A 19,911-nucleotide genomic window follows, 5' to 3' on the forward strand; every position below is an offset into this window, starting at 1 on the left:
CACAGCAGCTAATTATTTCTTGTGCCCTTGGGAATTCTGTGATTGGTTTAAGGGCAACTGGATCATTACAGATCCTAAGGTCTAAAGCACAGAGACCAAAGATCAAGTGAGATGATCACTGTCTCAGTTGTTTCTGACAAGGATAATAATGCTAACATTTATTGAGTGTTTGCCTCTTGTTAGGTACAGTTCATGCCCTTCACATATATTCATTCATGAAAGGGAACAGCCTTACAAGACTAGATGTAATTATTGACCACACTTTACAGATGAAAGCTGTCACATAAAGAGAGATTATAATTTGCCCCCAAATCAAATTTCTGGTGAGCTAAAGAAGCAGGTTGAAAACTAACATATCACAGTACTTTCTTCTTCATCAATGTGCTATGTATATTTTTTTTATTTTCCCCCCTATTTGTGACATTTAAATTCATAGAAAAATGCTATTCTTTAATTTTTTGACATCTTTGTCTGGTTGTAGTATCATGATAGCATTAACCGTATAAAATGAATTGAGAAGATCTCTCTACATAATTCTCTTTATAGTTCTTTTTAACTTCCATAAGATCCTCAGTGATATTTCTTTTGCTCTCGATTTGATTAATTTCGGTTATCTCTCTATTACTGATCAATTTATTTAAAGATTAATGTACATGTTTCATCATTTAAAAGAATAAACTTTGGGCTTTGGTGACTTTCTTCATTATTTTTCTTTGTTCATTTATTTTTTTTTTCTAATTTATACTGTGTCATACTCATTGCTTTTTTTGGAGCTATAATTTGCTCATAATTTTTCTCCTGTATTAAGGTGAGAATATTATGGTATTTATTTGAAGTTTCAAAATTTTTTTAATATGGCTGGTAGCAGCAAGAAATGTCCTAATAAGTAGTGTGTTATTCATAGCCCTTAAATTTTAATTTCATTTTCATTCAACTCAGAATATTTTCTAATTTTCTTTGTGAAAGTTTTTTGACCCATTATTTATTTAAAATGGTTTTATTTAAATTCCACAGGGTAATTTGAAAGGCTCCAACAAATTTGGAAGAATCTAGAAGGTCTTAAGCATACTGAAGAAAGACCTGAGAAGACCATATTCTCACCTTAGACCTTGAGGCTCTGCACAAACATGAGAGACAGCATTAGACAGATTTTTAATGCACCTGTGTAAATGCAGCATGCTCTCATATATATGTAAAGCCCTCGATGAAGGCTGGGATATTTACCATTCAGAGTATCAAGTTAACCAAGCAGAGAGTCAGTAGATAAACAGAATGATAAACAGATGATAGAGAAATAGTATTCTAAAAAGTCACTAAATAAATAGCAGAAATTGACACAAACAATAACAAACAGATGACACAAACAATAAACCCTGATTGGGAAAGATCTGTTTTACAGAGTTATCACATTATATTTTTAAAATGGTCAGTTCTCAACAACAACAACAACAACAAAAACCTTTAATACATGAAAAGAGAAAATATTGGGCTGAGGATTTAGCTCAGTGGTGTAAATGCCTGCCTGGCAAGTGTGAGGCCATGAGTTCAATCCCCAGTACTGAAAAAAAATAAAAGTTTCCCATGTGTTTTGGGGCAGGAGCTAGTCAGTAGAAACTGTAGATGTTAGCTGTAGTGTAAAAACTTCCAGTCTGCCATTATAATAAAGATTAAAAGAAATCATATCTGAAGAATTTTTAAAAGTATAACGATGATGGCCAAAGAAAATATAAATAACAATATAGTGGTTAAAGTTATAACCACATTATAATAACTAAAACAAAAAAATTACCAGCAAGGCTCAAAAACAGAATTGAATTGAATCAATGGATTTAATGAAGAGTCAATTGTTTTTAATGATTTAAAACTGTTCCACTTTTTTTTTTTTATCAACTTCTTGCCATCCTCAACTGGTACTAGTACAGTGTTAAAGTTGCCACCTGTAATTGGGCTATTTCCACAGGGTGAAATCTGAGCGTTAAGACAAACTCTGATAACTAATGTTACATTTTTTGAAGAACATAAAACAAAACAGAACAAAGCAGAGCAGAGTAAAACAATTCAAGTAACAGGATTTCAGAAAAAGACAACAGGTAATCAACAGTGGCTACCATAATGTCTCTTGTTTTCTTCAAAATAATTGTCCATACCTTCATATACATTGAAATCAAATAATTGCAAACAGACTAAAATCAATCAAAACCAAGAATGAAAGCATTATTGGACTTCAAAGCAAAATGGTAGGAAATCATCAATGACTATCTGGTGTCTTGTTTTCTTCAGTGTAGTTGTTCATACTATCACACTTAATAAAATCAATCCTTGTTCTTTAGGTGTAGTTCTAAGCATATACAAGCCTACGTATTGTACATCTATCTTTTTTGTATTAGAGGGAAAAACAAAACAACAAATAAATAGCTATAACTAAGAGTCCAAAACAATAACAATATAGGCTTTCAAATCAAGGTGGTAGAAACATAACAAATTTTGTTGCTTTGCATAGTTATCTTCAAAAGTCTTACTTGAATTACCAGATGTAGTCATGCAAAGTTGTCCTAATCCTACAGATGTTAACTGTTTTGTTCCAATAACTAATAGAATTAGTGGTACAATCATCTAAGTAATCTTAAGTATACATATACAAATTTTTGTCTTATCTCTTTTCCTTCTTTTCTTCTTTTCCTTGTCTGAGTTATTTTATCCTCTTTGAGCAGTTTCTTATTCTTTTACAATACTGAAGATTTTGTGTTTTACACTAGGCAGTATTTACACATATGAGTTTGATTTATTTCATTTATGATATATATAGTATTTACACATGTGAGTTTGATTTATTTCACTTATGAGTATGATCTCAAGTCACTTCCCTCCTTCAACTGAAGAATGGAAAAAAAAGATGCTATATTTTAGACTGCCTCCCCCAGGAAGCTGCCAAACAGGTCGATTTGTCAACAATTCTCTTGAAATGAGATTTTGAGGAGCTGTAGTCCTCTGTGGCCCAGTCCATCGCTGCCATCAGCAGGTCTTCATTGCCACTGTGGTTGTGAAGTTGCATATCTCCATGGTTACTTCTTTCCAAGACTCTTAAGAGAGAGAGCTGGAAATAGGCAAGTTGAAATGCCAAGCAGTCCCCTGTCCCTGGACAGATCCAATTATTAAATAAAGTCTCTTTGAATTTCTATAAGCCCATGATTAATTTACATCATTTTAAAGAAGTGATTGTGACCAATTTTGCACAATTTGTGGGATCAGATTTTTACAGGTTCTTATTCATCATCCAGGAATTCCTTTTTTCAGGTGGAAGAGTTTTGATGTAAAAGTGAGAAATATTCTTTCCAAAGGATTTTTCTCAATCAACGTAATGGAAATTTGGAGACACTAGAAAATACAAAGTAAAGAATTATGAGAAGATTGACGACATTCAAAGCAGTGCCAAGAGACAGAAGGGCCTAAGGTGCAGACTAGAAAACGTCATTCAAAGATTGAAATTAACTTTATCTGAAGCCAGTCTACTGTTATTTTTTTTAAGTATTGCATTCAGTAAATTTCAATGCTCTGAATCTAACTGGAGTCATTTTATTTACATGAAAACAAGAGTTTCAATTAATATAACACTATATTTTATAGTGTCTTCTAAAAACAAAGAAGAATCTAAATCACGTCAATCTCTGACTAATTTATGTTTTGAGATACTTGATGGCTCATACCCTTTTGAGTTGGGCAGAATAGATACAATATGATATGGAGTAATTCAACAAATATTTATCAGAAAGGTAGTAGAGAAATTAAGAAATTAAATAAAATATTTCTTACATCAAGATCCTTGACAATTACTACAAAGAAAATGCTGCATTTTAGTAAATCGTAGACTGTAATAAACTGCTTCTCAAATGCAAGAACATTAAATTGTGGTTAAACTGTGAGCTTTAGTATCAATTAAATCTGCTTATAAAATTATGATTCCTTAAAAATTGTTATCGCAGTTGTGAGAAGAGCAATAAGATCTGTATTTTAAGAAAGAAAATAGTATTTGGTTGAGAAAATCGAAGGTGGAGTAAATATCCACTGAATTTTGAAAACTTCAGTTTTTCACAAACACTTAAAATGAAAGAAACTACAGTATTGCCTGCAATTATAAAAAAGCAAAAAAGAAAGAGGAGATTTTTAGCTCATTTAACAGAAAAGTAAGAAGGCATTTAGATGCCACTAAAAGCATTGGAGAAGGTGCATAATTAACAATATTACAAAGAATAACCTGAAAATAATTGGTAAAAATCAGTTATGTAAAGTTAGGTATTGTGAAGGGAGGATTTAAAATAATTTGAGCTAAAATGTTAATAGAGCATCCCTAGAGAATATGTAAAGCTTTTAGAAATATTAGCTAGAAAATAATTCAAAGATGATCATATAATCTAAGGAAAAACCCTTTAAAAATGTAAATGTAAGACTTTAAAAATAGATACAGTACTAAAAAGAAAAGTAGAAAAAAAAAACCAAAAAAAAAAAAAAATCAAATTCGGAGCAAGACCTATGTAAAATGTTAGAGAACAAAGAGAATCACAAGGATAACAAAGAAGGAATAAAAGCAACAAAAAAGGAAGAGAACAGGAAAACAAAGTTTTAGAGCTTTAGTGTGAGCAGCCATATCAAAGGTCAATGTCAGTTGGGTTAATGACCAAGAGGGAAATCTTTCACTGTGTAAAGGGCACAGAACCCTCTGTTAGAGCAATTTCAGTAAAGAAAGAAAAACCACTTTAGAGGAAGTGAAACATAAGCCTAGAGAATCCCACGGAATGAGTGATGTCAGAGCCTGAAAGAGTGTTTGTCTCTTGATAGCTTTCCTGAATCTTGGGTCATATAGTTCCTCCAAGATCTGGTACAAATTTGCAACTGAAAATAACGTACAAGAGAATGCAGTGTCTTCTAGTAATCAAGGAATTTGTCTACTTCAGCAAAGACTTAAAATTAAGTCCATAAACACTAGAAAAGAAAATGTTCTCATCTCTAAGCAGACCTAACACCTGAAACATATTTTACAGGGAGAAAAGCTCATTTAGTTTTAGCTAACATTACTCTGACTAGCATTATCCCTGATATAAGTGCATAACTTTGAAGTCTGAAGAGAAAATGGAAATATCAATATGAAAGAGATAGAATGACAAATGTGTGAGAGAGAATGCTAGAAACCACAGTACTCATGAATTAGAAGGAAGAACAAAGGCATGTGGTCTGGGAGACTGAGAGGTGGTGAGGCATGGAAAGCAGATGTAAGCTGTGTATCATTTCAAATTCCTTTGCAGCTGCAGAGGGAAAGAGGAGGAGACATGGAAGCATTGCTGGGTCATGTGATCGAACATCTCCCTAAACACCAATGGTTAACAGCAGAGAAATCCTCAGAATGCTTTGGAATAAGAAGAAAGCACTTTAATAACAGATTCTAGTTCAGAGGATACATATTAATTCTGAGAGATTGTGTAAGAAAGAGAAGACTTGACAGCAACCGACATTGGTTTTGTGAGTTGAAAATTACCTGGAAGACAAGATACAGAAAAGCTTTGTAAATCAGAACTAGAATTCTTCTGCTCTTTAAATTATAGGTCACAGAAATATTTGATTTAACTAGTCTCTAATGGTGGCAGCCTGTCAGGCTGAAGATTACTTACATGAGTTGCTTACAATGCAAAATAATAACCCTGTTAAAATTAAGAAGGTTTAAAATGCATTTCCTTTTGATGGGATTAAGGAAGTCCTAATATTTGGAAAAAAAGAAATTAATATTAAATTTCTGAGGAGACCAACCTGCTTTAAATACATTTAAATAACAAAAGAACTACTTTTATCTTTACTTAAGAATTTAGGAAGCTGAACGGTGTATGGAAAAAAATGTTGTAATATTTGCAAGCATTTGATAAATTTTAAGAGTTGTCATTTCCTGTTCTATAATACGCTTAGAGAATAATTACAGAAGTGAATGAGAGAAAGAGAAGGAAAAAAAAAAAAAAACCCAGAGTGCTTATTGTCTCTGTAAAATCTAAATTTATTGTCCTTTTAATAAATCATTATCACTCCTTTTTAAGAATCACAGTGAAGTCCTTTGTCGTTTATACTATAACTATGGATGGTAAAATAAAATGATACTAGGCAAGTGTGTGTTCTCTAAAGATTAAAAATATCAAAGCCACTTAACCACATTTCCTGTCTCTGTGCTTTCTGCCTGAATCAGCTAGTAATGACAGTTGTCAAGATAAATACTGAGAAACTTACCTCAGAGTAATCAATGAGAATAGTGCTTTTAGCTCAACACTGCTTTGCTACAATACTCTATTATTTGTATGCCGGTGTTATTCATGTTTGCAAAGACTTGTTTTCTAAGTCTACTCATCTGAGCAATCAATAACAAACTTCCTTTTCAAAGGGAAATATTTATTTTTGTGATGAAGACAACTGTTCAGAGTGTCAGAGGATGCTTTAATTATCTAGAACCAATAACTGATAATTCTTAGACCTTGTAGTAATGATTATCTTATTTTGGGGAGCAACAATCCCTAAACACATCAAGAAATTAATATATGCCTAATCCCAAATATTATTTGAGTCCCATATATTATTTTAAAAATGACAGGTTACTTTTGAGTTGATTCTCCTGTAATTCTCTTTTAAATTACAACCAATAAAGTAACATAAATGATACCAGAAAGTATATTAGCCAGCAGTCAGAGTTAACCCCCAGGGAAAGAACAAGAAAAGTATGAACTTCAGTTCAAAAGCAGAGTCCTATTATATTTAACTTTATTACTTAATAATTAAAAGATTTATAGCACAATGTGAGCTAAGAATAATCTTTCACTGATGCTTTACAAATTTTCCACTATAAAATATTTTGAAGATAGTCATACTAAAGAAATTTCATCTAAAAAGAATATATGGATCAGAGAGAAAGAAAACATTTCTTAAAGTAACTTTAAAATGTCATTTCTTTTACACATATTTTCATATATTCAAATCATAAAGCTGCCTAAACTAAACTCTAGCAAAAAAACATTCACAAATGAGAATAAAGCAGTGAAGTCAGACTGGGCTCCTAATCTCTTCAATGAAATGTTCATGCAGGGCTCCCTCTGTTGACTCCTCTGCGGTCTACATACATTTCTTAATGAAGGTCATACAACCTTCCATTTTTAAAAATGTGCAAAGATTCATTAGGAAAGGCTTTAAATTATCCAAGCAGATTTTGTTCCCTAATTGATGATTAATGTCATTAATCAACTGAGAGTTTCTTTGTACATCTATTAAATGGTATATATGAAAGCAAATGTGCATTGTTTTTAACAAGAAAAAAAAAAAAAAACTCCAGATATTCCTGGCTAATGAAGATGAGAAATTTAATGTGTATATTAGGTGTTTATGTTATCAAGAAAAATAAAATGTTAAATTATACAAATTTAACTTTTAATAAACTCTTCTTTCTTGATTTAGGACGGTAATACGTTTTATGACTGTCATATCAAAAAGAGGTTTTAGATAAGAGGTCAACAGCCCAGCATGCATCAGTCTTTCCTGACTTCTCTGTTTTCTTTCACTTTCTATTATTTCTCTAATCCAGTGTTCTCTACCTCTCCCACTCTCTATTCTTCCTTCTCCCCATTCTTGTTGCATCCAACTCATATCCTCTACTTTCTTATTTGTTAACCTCCTGGTCCGTAGGAAAAGAAAAAATGCTGCTAACAACATTCCACAAATTTCCCCCTGCAACAGTTCTTAATCCCACATAGAATATTCAATTATTTTTACCACAGGAGTTGGTTTCTTTTGTCTCTAAATCTTAAGGAGAAATTGATCTAATACAACCTGGTAAATACTTGAAAGACACGTTCGATTCCAAGTGTGTCTCAGCTTAGTAGAAACACAGAAGCTGGACACAGTAGAAAACAGTTATTATCCAGAAACCTGGGGGAAAAAAAAAGACCTTCATAAGGAATTGCCATGTGACACCACCCTGCTATTTTAGCTTCACTGTTTGCTTCCCCCATTTTAATTAGGCAAAGTAATGAGCCTTTTGTTCTGCAGAATTGCTTTAAAACTTCTTCCACAGAAGTCCTTCTGGCATATGCTAATTCTATATATTCCAAGCATATTAGCATATGCTAATTCTATATATTCCAAACGCAACCAGCTATCACTAAAAATGGGGGATAAGTGGGACTTTATCTCCTGCTCAGCATTCAAGCTCTGTTCTCTATCACCTGTAGTAATACGCAGGCAATCTTGGAGGCCTTTCATAGTAAAAATTCTATACTGGAATAATCATTTTAAGAATAGGAAAAATGAAATCTGAATCTCTTTATTCCTATATAATCTTTAATACTGCCTGAGGATCATACTGTGAGTTGGATATATTAATAACATCTAAATTCTATTTTTGTGAGCTTCCACATTAAATAAAGCACCGTTTAAAATTCCAGACTTACATAGTGGACCAGTTAAAACAGCCTCAAAATCTTACTAAGTATTTTTAAAAGCCTAAAACTGAACATTCAGATCTCACTTTCATTTTCTTGTCTTTTCTTTTTTTAAACAGGGTTACCTAAATCACATGATACTTTAAACCATTTAAAATAGTAAAATCTCACATAAACTCTTTTTCTTCCCTTATTCACTTGTAATTCTAGGATTACCATGTTTTTAATGAAAGATTTTATTTTGAGTCATGTCATTGGATGCTTTGAACTAAACTCTATTATTCTTTACATGTTACTTTGCGCTTTTCTGACTGCTGTTATTAAGAAGTGATGTTCTCAGGAAATCTACCATTGTAGCTCAGAGCCAATCATTACAGCTGAAAGCATCTGAGACATGAAGTGATAATGTCAAAAGTGAATTATAGCTTTCAAAATAAATTATTGTTGGGAAATCCAACATTGAGGATGTAGTATGCTTCGCAATCAAGGGTTTATAGTCACTTTCAATTGTATTTTTTAAAATTTTTCAAATATTTCTAGGAATATCAGTGATCTTGTTTCTTTGCCTTCCCTTATCACATGTCAACTGGTTCATGAAACCAATAAAATCAAGAATCTATAACTGTCTACTTTGGGTTATATTTATAATTTTTATTCAATATGCATTATATATGGGGTATTTTCTCTTAACGTTTGGTTGTAAACCTCAGCTGTTTAACCTGTTTAATTCACAGCTTGGCAACGTTACAAGTTTATTTACCTCTGTTCACATCTACAATTTCATACCTTAATTTTTTATGTCTAGTTTTCTTCATCTCCTCATACTTTACAGAGGCTATTACATTTGTCATCAAGGAAATAAAAGTTATTAGGGAACTATAAATCAACACCACAAGGCTAACGAATTTATATCTTTTACCTCATTTCCAATTTAAAAAGTAGTTATAATCTTAACTTGATTATATCTACAGACATCTTATTTCCAAATAAAGTCATATTCAGAGGTAAAGGGAGAGTGTGATTTAAATGGAACTATTTGAAGGGCACAATTCAACTCACACGATAAATTCTTAACCATATTCAACAAACGTGAAGATCTCTTTGTATCTAACATCTCTTTCTTTGCTTCTGAGATACAAAATTCACATGGTTTTCTTCCTGGCTGCTCTTTAGTCTCATTCAGAAATTCGTAACTCTCTCTCTAGCCTCTATATCCTGGAAGTCTTGAATTCTACCCTGGGACATCTTAAGTGCTCCCTCTAAACTCATTCTCAGGGCCATCATAGTCTTCCTAAAATCTGAAAGCATGTCCAAATTGTGTCCCCAGCCAGATCATCTTCTATGAACTTCTCTTTTAAACTATCTATGTAGTCTCTCTATGCAATAGTTCACTGTATTTCTAAGATAATATATCTACAATTTGAATAAATTTTAATTTTCTTCTTAAATTTGTTATTTTTCTTACCTTTAAATTTTCAATAAATTAAGCTTTCCCAAACAAGGATATTATTTAATGCCATAAACCCTGGACTAACTGGTTTCTTATTCTTCATTTCCCTTTCCAATAATTCCCCACTATCGCAACTAATTGCATGTTACGGCGCTTCAATCTTTGATACACACTATATTTCAATTTAATTCATTTCCATAAACTTACTCTGGCGAACACTTAGTCTACCCACAAGCATTTCTTACTTGGCAGACTGAGAAGCATGGCTGAATGATCTCAATATCTTTACTGTCATGATCTGCCAATCTTTCTACAATTTAAAAATTTTCAGGGAGTGGGAGTTTGAATGTACCTTTTAAGAAACCTGACTTAAGCAATTTCAGTAATTTTCAAAAGACTTTGGGGCAAAATTTCAAATCTTTTTCATAAACTTCATGTGCTGACCCATGACAAATTCTCCACCCTGATGTCACATGAGTTTTAAGACTTGCCTGCCATAGTCCGACCTCTGTTCATTTGCTCAGAAATGCCAGGCATACTGTGTCCTTTATACATTCCCTGAAGCCTCTTCTTTATTCTCATTTGCCTCACTTCTATTTATTTTCTAACTATGAAACTTCCATTCTTATAAAATTAGCCTATTATATTTTAATCACGAAATCTCCTTTTCTTCAAAGCATATTTAATAGCTTGTACTGACATTTTCAACTTATAGTTTTGTCCTAAATGTATGGTGGTCAAATATTGAAGAAAAGACTTAGATTGTGTTACAAATTAGAATAATTTAATTCTAATCCTGATCCTACCATTTATTAACTTGAACGGGATGCTTAATTTACAGGGTCTTACTGTTCTTATCTGAAAAGAAAAACCTAATGACTTTTTGGTGAAACACTTTCCTAGATTCTGCTGCGGCTCGGCAGCTTTGCCATCCTATGATGCTAACTGTACTTGAAAACTTCTACCTTTTTCTCACTCTTTGGGCTTCTAATGAAAACCTGAACATGTACATTCTTAAAATTGGCATATCTTGTGGCTTTTCACGACCCTAAGAATATGAATATAAATGAATTAACAGCTGACTTTTATTCACAAGAAAATATTCTGAATACAAGAAAATTTGAAATGCATGCCTTGTTAAAAGTACTCTATACTTCTATATTTTATTCCTTTCATTTTCAACTGCAAACCTCAGGTACCTATGATCTCTGCTTCCCCCAGACTCCTCAGGTACACCCAGCTACTTCACAAGGTTTAGCCCTTTCTGAGAAGCTTATCACTGTCAACTTCTGGTACCTACGGAGACATTTTTCTCCTTGAATTCTGTCTTTTAAAATCTCACTTCACCATAAATTCAAAATTTCTCTAATTAGATGATCAGCTAATATAAAGAAACTAATTTGTGCTGGATTAGTAGGTACTGAAGATATTGTATCACTGTTTCCAAATAGAATTTTCATATGAGATAAATGTATTTGTTCATATTCAAATTCAACAATAAGCTGTTAATTTAAATACTAGATATATCATACATTTCTTTATTAGAATATATTAATTTAGCCATTTCTGCATGTGTCATTTTACTTTTATTTTATATGTAAATATGTAATGTTTCATTTCTAAATACTTTATGATTTATTACAAGCTATGTGGATATATATCCATATACATGTTGAGAGAAAAAAATTCTCACTTTTGAAGAGTGATAGAAACCATAAATTAAATATTCTATTTCTGTTTCAAAACCAAATTTGTGCTTGGTAATATGTTCAAATAACATTTTTCTAACACAGACTATCATATATGTAATAGTACACATTTTTAAAAGCATAAGACTATTGTCACTAAATAAAGTGGTAAAGTATTATAGCACCACATTTTTCGTAGAAAAAGAAACTTCTCAGCCTAGTATCCATTCTTCCATTGTAAAACACCGTGTAATGATTACCCTAATCTTTAATCAGTACCATCTGTTACATCCTCGCCATTATCAGCCACACCTCTTCACCTGTACATTCAGTTGCCCTTAAATGTTCTTCATGCAACATGTTCTTTGATTTGTCACTGTGATTTAAATACTCCTTACTAGAAATTTAAAAAGAAAAAGAAACAGGAGAAGAGAAAGAAGAAGAAAGAGGAACAGAAAGCAGAAAGGGAAAAAGGAGAAAGAAGAGGAACTGAAGGGATTACCTCTATTTGGCTGCTATATGTGAGCAAAGAAATTGATTAGGCATTTCTCAATTTAAGAGTCATATCAGTATATAGAGTCACACTCTGCCCTCATTTAGTCTTTTCATTTGTGATACTCCATATTACATGAGAGCACATCCATTTGAATCTGTTTAATATTCATGATCCTCTCACCAGCCTGAGAAAAAAGCTAAAGCATTTGATAGCAATCTGAGGAACTTGATTAACAATGTACTAATCACCAGTACCATTGACCTGATTCAAAAATGTTTTCAATTCATCCATCACTTTTATAACCAAAGATGATTGCATTGCTTCACCACTTTTTATTTAAATAAAACCCCATGAGCTGAAAATATCAAGCTATTTCTTCTAAATGCACCTTGCAACCAATTTAATTTATTTTTAAACTAAGTCCTAAAGTGACCTATAATAACCAATTAGTACTTGAATATAGGGAACCAGAGCAAAAGTGGTCTGTAGTAAAAATCAATTCACTTTGATTTCATCACTAAATGTTAAATTGTGCCAAAGAACTAATTTGGCAATAAATTGTTATCGTTTTTACAAAAATTCAACTAAAAGATACTACTATGAGTAATTATCCATATATCAAAATGCATTCAGTGTAGAATGTGAACTATAATCATCTCCAAAATTACTTTTCAAATGTTAATTTTGTATATTTTTTAAGCCATAAGTCACTTTCTTTTAATTCCAAGAACTTTTTAATATAGCTAAAATATGGTATAGTAGTGGCATAGAAATTTAATAACTTAGAAGTATAAACATATACTAGGCTATTTCTTTTGGATTCATATATTACCTTTCAGGATTAGGTCAATATGAAAATATACAGTGATCTAGAAGTAGGAAGACTGTTCAAAAGAAAAGGAAGAAGGGACAGAAGATGGAAGAAGGAAGGGAGGGAAAGGATAAAAGAAGGATAAAATGTAAACAAATCTTTGTAAATAAGAAGGGAAAGAGAAGTTGAGTGGAGGGGAGGGTGTGGAGGGGAAAAAAAACTTGAATCAGCATACATCATGTACAGGACAATTTTAAATCAGGGCAAAATGTCCTTGAGCACTGGATTTATTGGTAATTTTATTGAAGGTCATAGCACCAAGAAGCAGAATACATCTGATAAAAATTACATTATTGTTCTTCAGAGAGATTGTACAACAGCTTTGTATTAACAGGGTCAAAGGGATAATTAGTTTTTTCTTACACACTTTCTCTTCCACTTTCTCAAATATCAAAATATATTTAATGACATATTCAGTAGCACACCTGTTGTAAAGTGTTTCAAATCATGATTTTACATTTGCTCAAGATAATTCTAATCTCACTTTTTTCTTGAAATACGATCACAAATACAGTTTGGATAATATTTAAATATTTAAAATAGCTCATATTCTTAAATCACTATTCAGAATGGTAAAACCTTGAGAATGTTAATAGATGAGACTCTCATATTTTTCAATGTAGAGTCCAAATGTTAACATGAGAATGTAATTCTTTAAATAGTGACTCTATTTTATTGATTCTCTAATAAATTTTACCAACATCAAATATTTTTAATTTATAACCAGAATATATTATTACAAGTATAATAAGGTTATCTGTGATTATAAATATAATAGTGATAATTGTTTCTAGGAACATTAAATTGTGAAATTAAATTATAATGATTTCAGTATTTAATGTCTCTTAATCAACCTTTTATCTGTTAAATTTCCACAAATATAAAAGTTTTTTGAAATATTACCTAATCTATATGAGTTAACTTTCTTATATCATTCAATCTGCCATATTAATAGTTTATACTATTGTTTAAAAATGTGAGTCCTGTTTTAGAGGCAATTTCCTAGACAAAAAAAGGTTTTCTATGAATATTTCACAAAAAAAAAAAAAAAATAAAGGACTGAGGATATAGCTAGTGACACTGCACCTGCCTGCAAATGAAAGGTTCTGGGTTCAATTCCTAGTATATATATATATATATATATATATATATATATATATATATATATCAGAGATGTTACATTACAGTAACAAAAGCATCAGGACTATATTCTGAAATTTAAGTTTTGATGAAATTACATAAATTTCTTCAATTTCAGAATGTTTCAAATAAAATGTGTATTAATAAAATGTGATAAAATTATGCAAGTAATTCAATAAAGTTTTCATAATTTCCTACAACTAGACTATGATTTTTTACTGTGTTTACATGGCAATATTGAATACAATATTTTGCTTTTAAAAAACACATCTTGTGCAAAAGGCTTCTGAATAACAAAAATGCAGCAGGAATTTAAACTCTTTTGAGTTTCCCAAACTTGTTTTTCTATGACAGAAAACTTCTTTGTGGACCAGGAATTAAAGTATAAATTTGAGTGAACCTATTGGTATATAAAGTTCCAAAGTATTTTCTGTGAAAAAACTCAAAAAAGAGACATATCTTTGATGTGTCCTGTTATTCAAATAATTTATATTTCTAACCAAATCCAATTTTAAAAAACTAAAAATCTATACCAATGAACAACAAAAAATGAAAATTTGAATACTTTGGCAGAGTCTTCCATTCTTAATGAAAAACAAATCTAGTCAAAGTTAAAATGCACTATTGAGATTCCAACAAGAAAGCTATTATTTCTATTTTGCTTTTACAATGTTTGGAAGCAGAGTTATATAAATATACACATAAATATGCACATAATATGAAAATGAGTGTTAGCAAAAAGACCAGCACTCTTCCTTCATGCAAAAGGAGGACATACAGGGTGTGAACTGCAGTTACATTGTTTCAACTGTTTTGAGGTTATTATTGTATAGAGTGTATGTACAGAAATTTCTATATTGTGTTAGTAGTGTGAAAATATATCTAAAGAGTTTAAATGAATACTAAGAAAGAAGGAGAGGAAGAAAGAAAGAAAGAAAGAAAGAAAGAAAGAAAGAAAGAGGAAGATTCAAAGAATATTGACTGCATGAAGTGTAAGCTAATCTGAAGAATGAGAAGTATTATATGTAACAACATCTATATTTGTTTCATTTGGAGCATTTTAATTTACTTTTCTTTAGATAATAATTGAAATTATTCTAATTAAGCATATGTTCTTGAGCTCATCCGAAACAAAGTAATCCAGGACTCTGAACTGAACTGGAAGAATATGGAACCTGTCTCCCAAGGGAGACTGACAGCATTTTGGATTGTACCTCTATTTGTGCAGATGATATCTATATTACCAGTAAAGATATGATTAATGGAGTCCCTTTGTAATAACTTAAACAACCTTCTGTAAATTGAAATTTTTAGGTTTAAACAGCATGAGGGGCATTCAGGTAAATGCAGCATAAGAGTTTATAATTAGTCTGACATTTCTAGACACAATTAACTTGCAGATTCAAATAGTTGATTTACATATATAAATATCATCATGCACTGACAATTCATAATCTTCTTTTGAAAACTGTAACTCTATAATAAGTCATTCTCGGGTAGATATCAATTCTCTTTATGGCTACAAACTCAACATACATGCACTTGTGACATTCAGAATATATTTAGTTAATTACTAAAAATGTTTCTAAGCAATAAATTTCCTTGCCTAGTAGTCTTATAGATTTTGTATGGCTTTAAGATAAAATACAAATGCCTCAAGTCTCTAATTAAAGAGAAAATCTAGCAAACTAATTTTATATTGGAGATCTCTTTTACAGTATCTAAAATATTTTTGTTTTTTCATGGAACGCATTCTCTTCCATATTTTTATGGCAGATCTTTTAAAATCTGACATTTAGGGAGTCATCTGTAGATGAACATGGAGAAATTATTTTATTTATACCACTGAAGATAAAGAACCAAACTTGAAAGTTGTTATTCAAGTATTTGAATATAAATTAAATGAAATAAATATTTGCCATGGACATAATGTTTTGTATATTACAGAGCAATTGGATGACATTATTACAGTCATAATCCCATGTATCATTTTTATTAAATGTTCAAAATATAGATTTGAACATCCTCCCTGAAAAGCAAACAAGTCAGGGCAGGGATTGAAGAAAACTACCACATTTAAAAATTTTTTAAAGTCCCAACTCACGTGGATTGGTCGAAATATATACTCACAGTAACGTTTTTGTTTAAAAGGGCATGCATCTCTTTTAAGAGCTATTTGTATAAACCATTTATTTTCCATTATTTTAAGAAAGTGTTGCTTAAATTGAGGTATTTTTGTGCCATAAAATGTTTAAATTGAATAGATTTAATTTTAGGTCCAGTCAAATGTGTAGCTGTCAAGCATTTAATGCTGAAATACACTGCCTTAAGAAATGTTACTTTAGAGCTGTTTGCCTTTTAAATTCTAACAGTCTGTGTATCTATTTGTCTAGCCGCCATCAAGGAGACTATTGTAGCTTGGGGCGTTGGTACGAAGATGACTTGAGGGCTACATCATGTCAAATCCTCAAGTAGGAATTACTGCCTTTTTTGCCTCAGTTCCCAGCTGTATTATGTCACCAAATCACATCACAGTGTAATCAAAGATGAATAAAATATTTTTTCTTTTCTTTAAATGCTTTTTCTGTCAATTACAATCAAAGAACATGATTTCAGGTCTGTCAGCTTATGAGGCTCTTTCCTCCTGATGACTAAAGCTGTAATCTGCTAAATATAAAATGAATCAGAAAAGTCTTAGAATGATTTTGCTATTAAGAAGAAGATTTTTTTTTTTTTGCCTGCCACCGGGGACAAAAAGTAATTGGTCTTTAAAGAATGAAATCAAAGATTTCTGTTTTCAATGACCCCTTTGGTTTTTATTCTTTTATGCTCCTTAATGTTAAATGTTCAGTTGCAGCACAGGTTTGTTTTCTGAGCAAATATATATAGTTCTCTAATCAAACTACATAATTCCTTGTCAATATTTTATTAGCCCCTTGTCTTTATATAACCAAAACTTCCTTACCATGTTACCGTCAATTAGGTGCCCTGTAATATTACCAGTAATTCTCCAACTCTGACTTCTAGACTGGTTTCTGGCTTGATTACATTATTAACCATAATCAAAAAACATTTTCCCAGAATGATTTTAGCTTGGAAGTTGGGATTGCTTTCTTTGATCTTCTTAGCGTTATTTTACGATAGGTTGCTCCTCATTTACACTACAAATGCTGGCAAAAATGAAAGTGGTATCTCTGCTAGCAATGCCTGATAAAATAAAATAACTGGTTTAGCAGTCTCTGCCAGCTGCTTTCGTTGATGGAAACCGGGTTGTTTATAATGGGGCAGACTGTAAATGTTTGCCACCATGACAAGCATTATATACTGTAAGGAACCTCTGCCTCTTTCCTCAATTAAATTTTTGTTATATCTATTTTTAACCTTATTATTTGTGAATAAAAACACTTCCAGTGGGTGCCACACCGAATAATTCTCGAGTGCTAATTTCCAGAACTACTCTTACTTAATAAATACTGAGGCCAATATATTGCCTACAGAGTTTCTCATAAACATTTTTCTTTGCACAACCACTTATTCATTATAGTGAGAAATACATAACTAGTCATCTTGTTATGGTATATTAGGATGTTTCTATTTGTTAGAATGAGAGCAAAGAAATCACAGACACTTGTTACCCAGTATGCTTCTGTCATTTTAGCATGCGTGTGTGCACACACATACATGTGCAGAAATACCAGCCTGAGGGAAAAAAAGCATCCAAAAACTGCACATCACCTAACATTACATGTAAGGGTAATGTCATGTCTCATTCCACAACACAGGATTGTTTCATATCACTTGAAATCACATATCACACTCAGAGAGATTTTTGGGATTTTTGCACACGGATATGTGATCTGTAATCTCACAGGATATTAGTGTTCACTCATACATAAAGCACACTCAGGATTTTATATCTATTAGTAATCACACTAGTTTGTAAAGCTGGAGAAAACATACCACATTAAAGCAACAACAACCCTGTATGATACTTGGTGGAATTTTGTTCTTATTCCACAAACGAAAAATGGAGTACTAATCAATTTATTGACAAAGCAAGGGAAAAAGCTGCTCCTAAGCAGGCCTAGCATCTAGGATTCCTTGAAGCAAAATATGTGTCAGAAAAGTGTAGCATCAAGCTTTACATATAAATAAAAGTGTCTAGAAAATTGACGGTGACTTTATTTTTTAATAATTCTTAAGTGTATAATTAATATTGAATATAGGATACTATATTTGGAAAGCTTTTCACATAAGTCTAAAATTTTTTTAAGTAATAACACTAATTAAAATTTCTTTAAGTACTAGCTCAAATTCTGATTTCCGTCACTCAACTTAATTTCATTCAACAAAAAAAGAAAACAACCAGCAGAAAAATTTGTTCCCTCAGAAATTTTTTTATGAGTTCATACAAAAATGTGTACTCACTAGCAGGAAATCTTCTGTTTAGGAGGAAATCTGAATGAGATCTCAAAGTCAATGGACTGAGGGCTGATGTTACACTGGAGGCCAGCCGTCAAGCAACAGACATACCATCTAGGCAGGAAGACCTGTAGACAATGGTGTTCACAAAGACAGTCCTTACACATGTGCAATTTTTTTTACAATACTAGATTCAGAGCTTTTAATACTTTCTAGATTTGAAACAATCATTTAAATTGTCTGAGAATCTCATCTACACATAACAGTGATATTTCCTATCCCACTGAGTTTCTTCAAGGACTACATAGAATTATATCCTCTAGCTCATATTAACTGTAGTATCACTTATTATATTTTATCCTAATTTTATTCCTTTCCTATGAAAATGTTGGTTACCCGAGACATCACAAGACAATATATTGCTCATTTTTAAAATCCTCTTCATTTAGTCCCTATAATATATTTCAGACCCTTGAAGCCTTTTGATTAGCCGAGTGTCTAGTTGAATGGAGAAATTAGTAATCGTGCACAAAAAAGTAAAAGGAAAATCCAGCATATTATTTAGTAAATTTGATTAATTTATAGATAAACACTAAATATTACTTTACTTTCTCCTTCAGTGTTTTGTTCAATTAATATTTCCAAAATCTTGTTCTTTATACATGCTTTCTACATGATTTTTGCCACATTTATTCACACATACCAGTTCTCCCCAAATTGTCTTCTACCATATGAAAAAAATGATTAGATTTACCTGGGTGTACCAACCAGGATGCTGAAATCACAAAGAAAGAGAGGATCTCAACTGGACTACCTCCACTTCACGCCTCAATGAACCCAGGATATCCCCGTAACCCATTATGGCGCCTGACTCACAGGGAAAAAGCTCAGAAGACTGTTTTCCCTAATATTATTTAGTGAAAATTAGTTTAAGTGTTGTCCTTAGAGTTAACTTTGTCATACTTCTAGTGTCTGTAATAACACAGATTTTCTGATCTATTTTTTGTTAGCAAACAATAATAAGTGACTTCAAGAATCTCAGTAATTTATAGAGTGTGAATTTATTTCTCACTTGCCCGAATGGCTACTGAGATCTAGAATGCTCTCCAGAGACTCTGCTCTCCTCACAAAGAAGAGTCTTCCCATGTGTAATATCACATTGGTCATTGTGTCAGCAAGAAGATGCCAGCGTGAATCAAATGTTGATTATCAAAGAACTCTATCCTAAATGCTTATTGTTATTGGAAACAAGAGTATAAAGGAAATCCCCCTATGTGACTGTTATATCAATAACCAACCTTAATGACTATTCTTTATTTCCTTTTATTTTTCCTGTTTGAGTAAGGTTAAGCAAGTCAGAGCATAAGGTAGGATACATAAACAATTAT

General features: G+C 31.7%; 1 long non-coding RNA gene across 1 annotated transcript in view; it reads right to left on the minus strand.

Annotated features, from left to right (window-relative positions):
- Window positions 1-1,810: 1,810 nt before the first annotated feature.
- Window positions 1,811-19,911, minus strand: part of LOC111753428 (uncharacterized) — a 252,128-nt gene continuing 234,027 nt past the window's right edge. Inside the window, exons 2-4 of the long non-coding RNA XR_002788218.2 lie at window positions 18,530-18,651; window positions 7,846-7,944; window positions 1,811-3,375 (exon numbers count right to left, since the gene is read on the minus strand). This is a non-coding gene — a long non-coding RNA (uncharacterized LOC111753428). The remainder of the gene's footprint in view (window positions 3,376-7,845; window positions 7,945-18,529; window positions 18,652-19,911) is intronic.

The sequence above is a fragment of the Cavia porcellus genome, unplaced genomic scaffold (assembly GCF_034190915.1).
Source record: "Cavia porcellus strain 051 isolate PalLab524CR breed Dunkin Hartley unplaced genomic scaffold, mCavPor4.1 scaffold_5, whole genome shotgun sequence".
Lineage (NCBI taxonomy): Eukaryota > Metazoa > Chordata > Mammalia > Rodentia > Caviidae > Cavia > Cavia porcellus.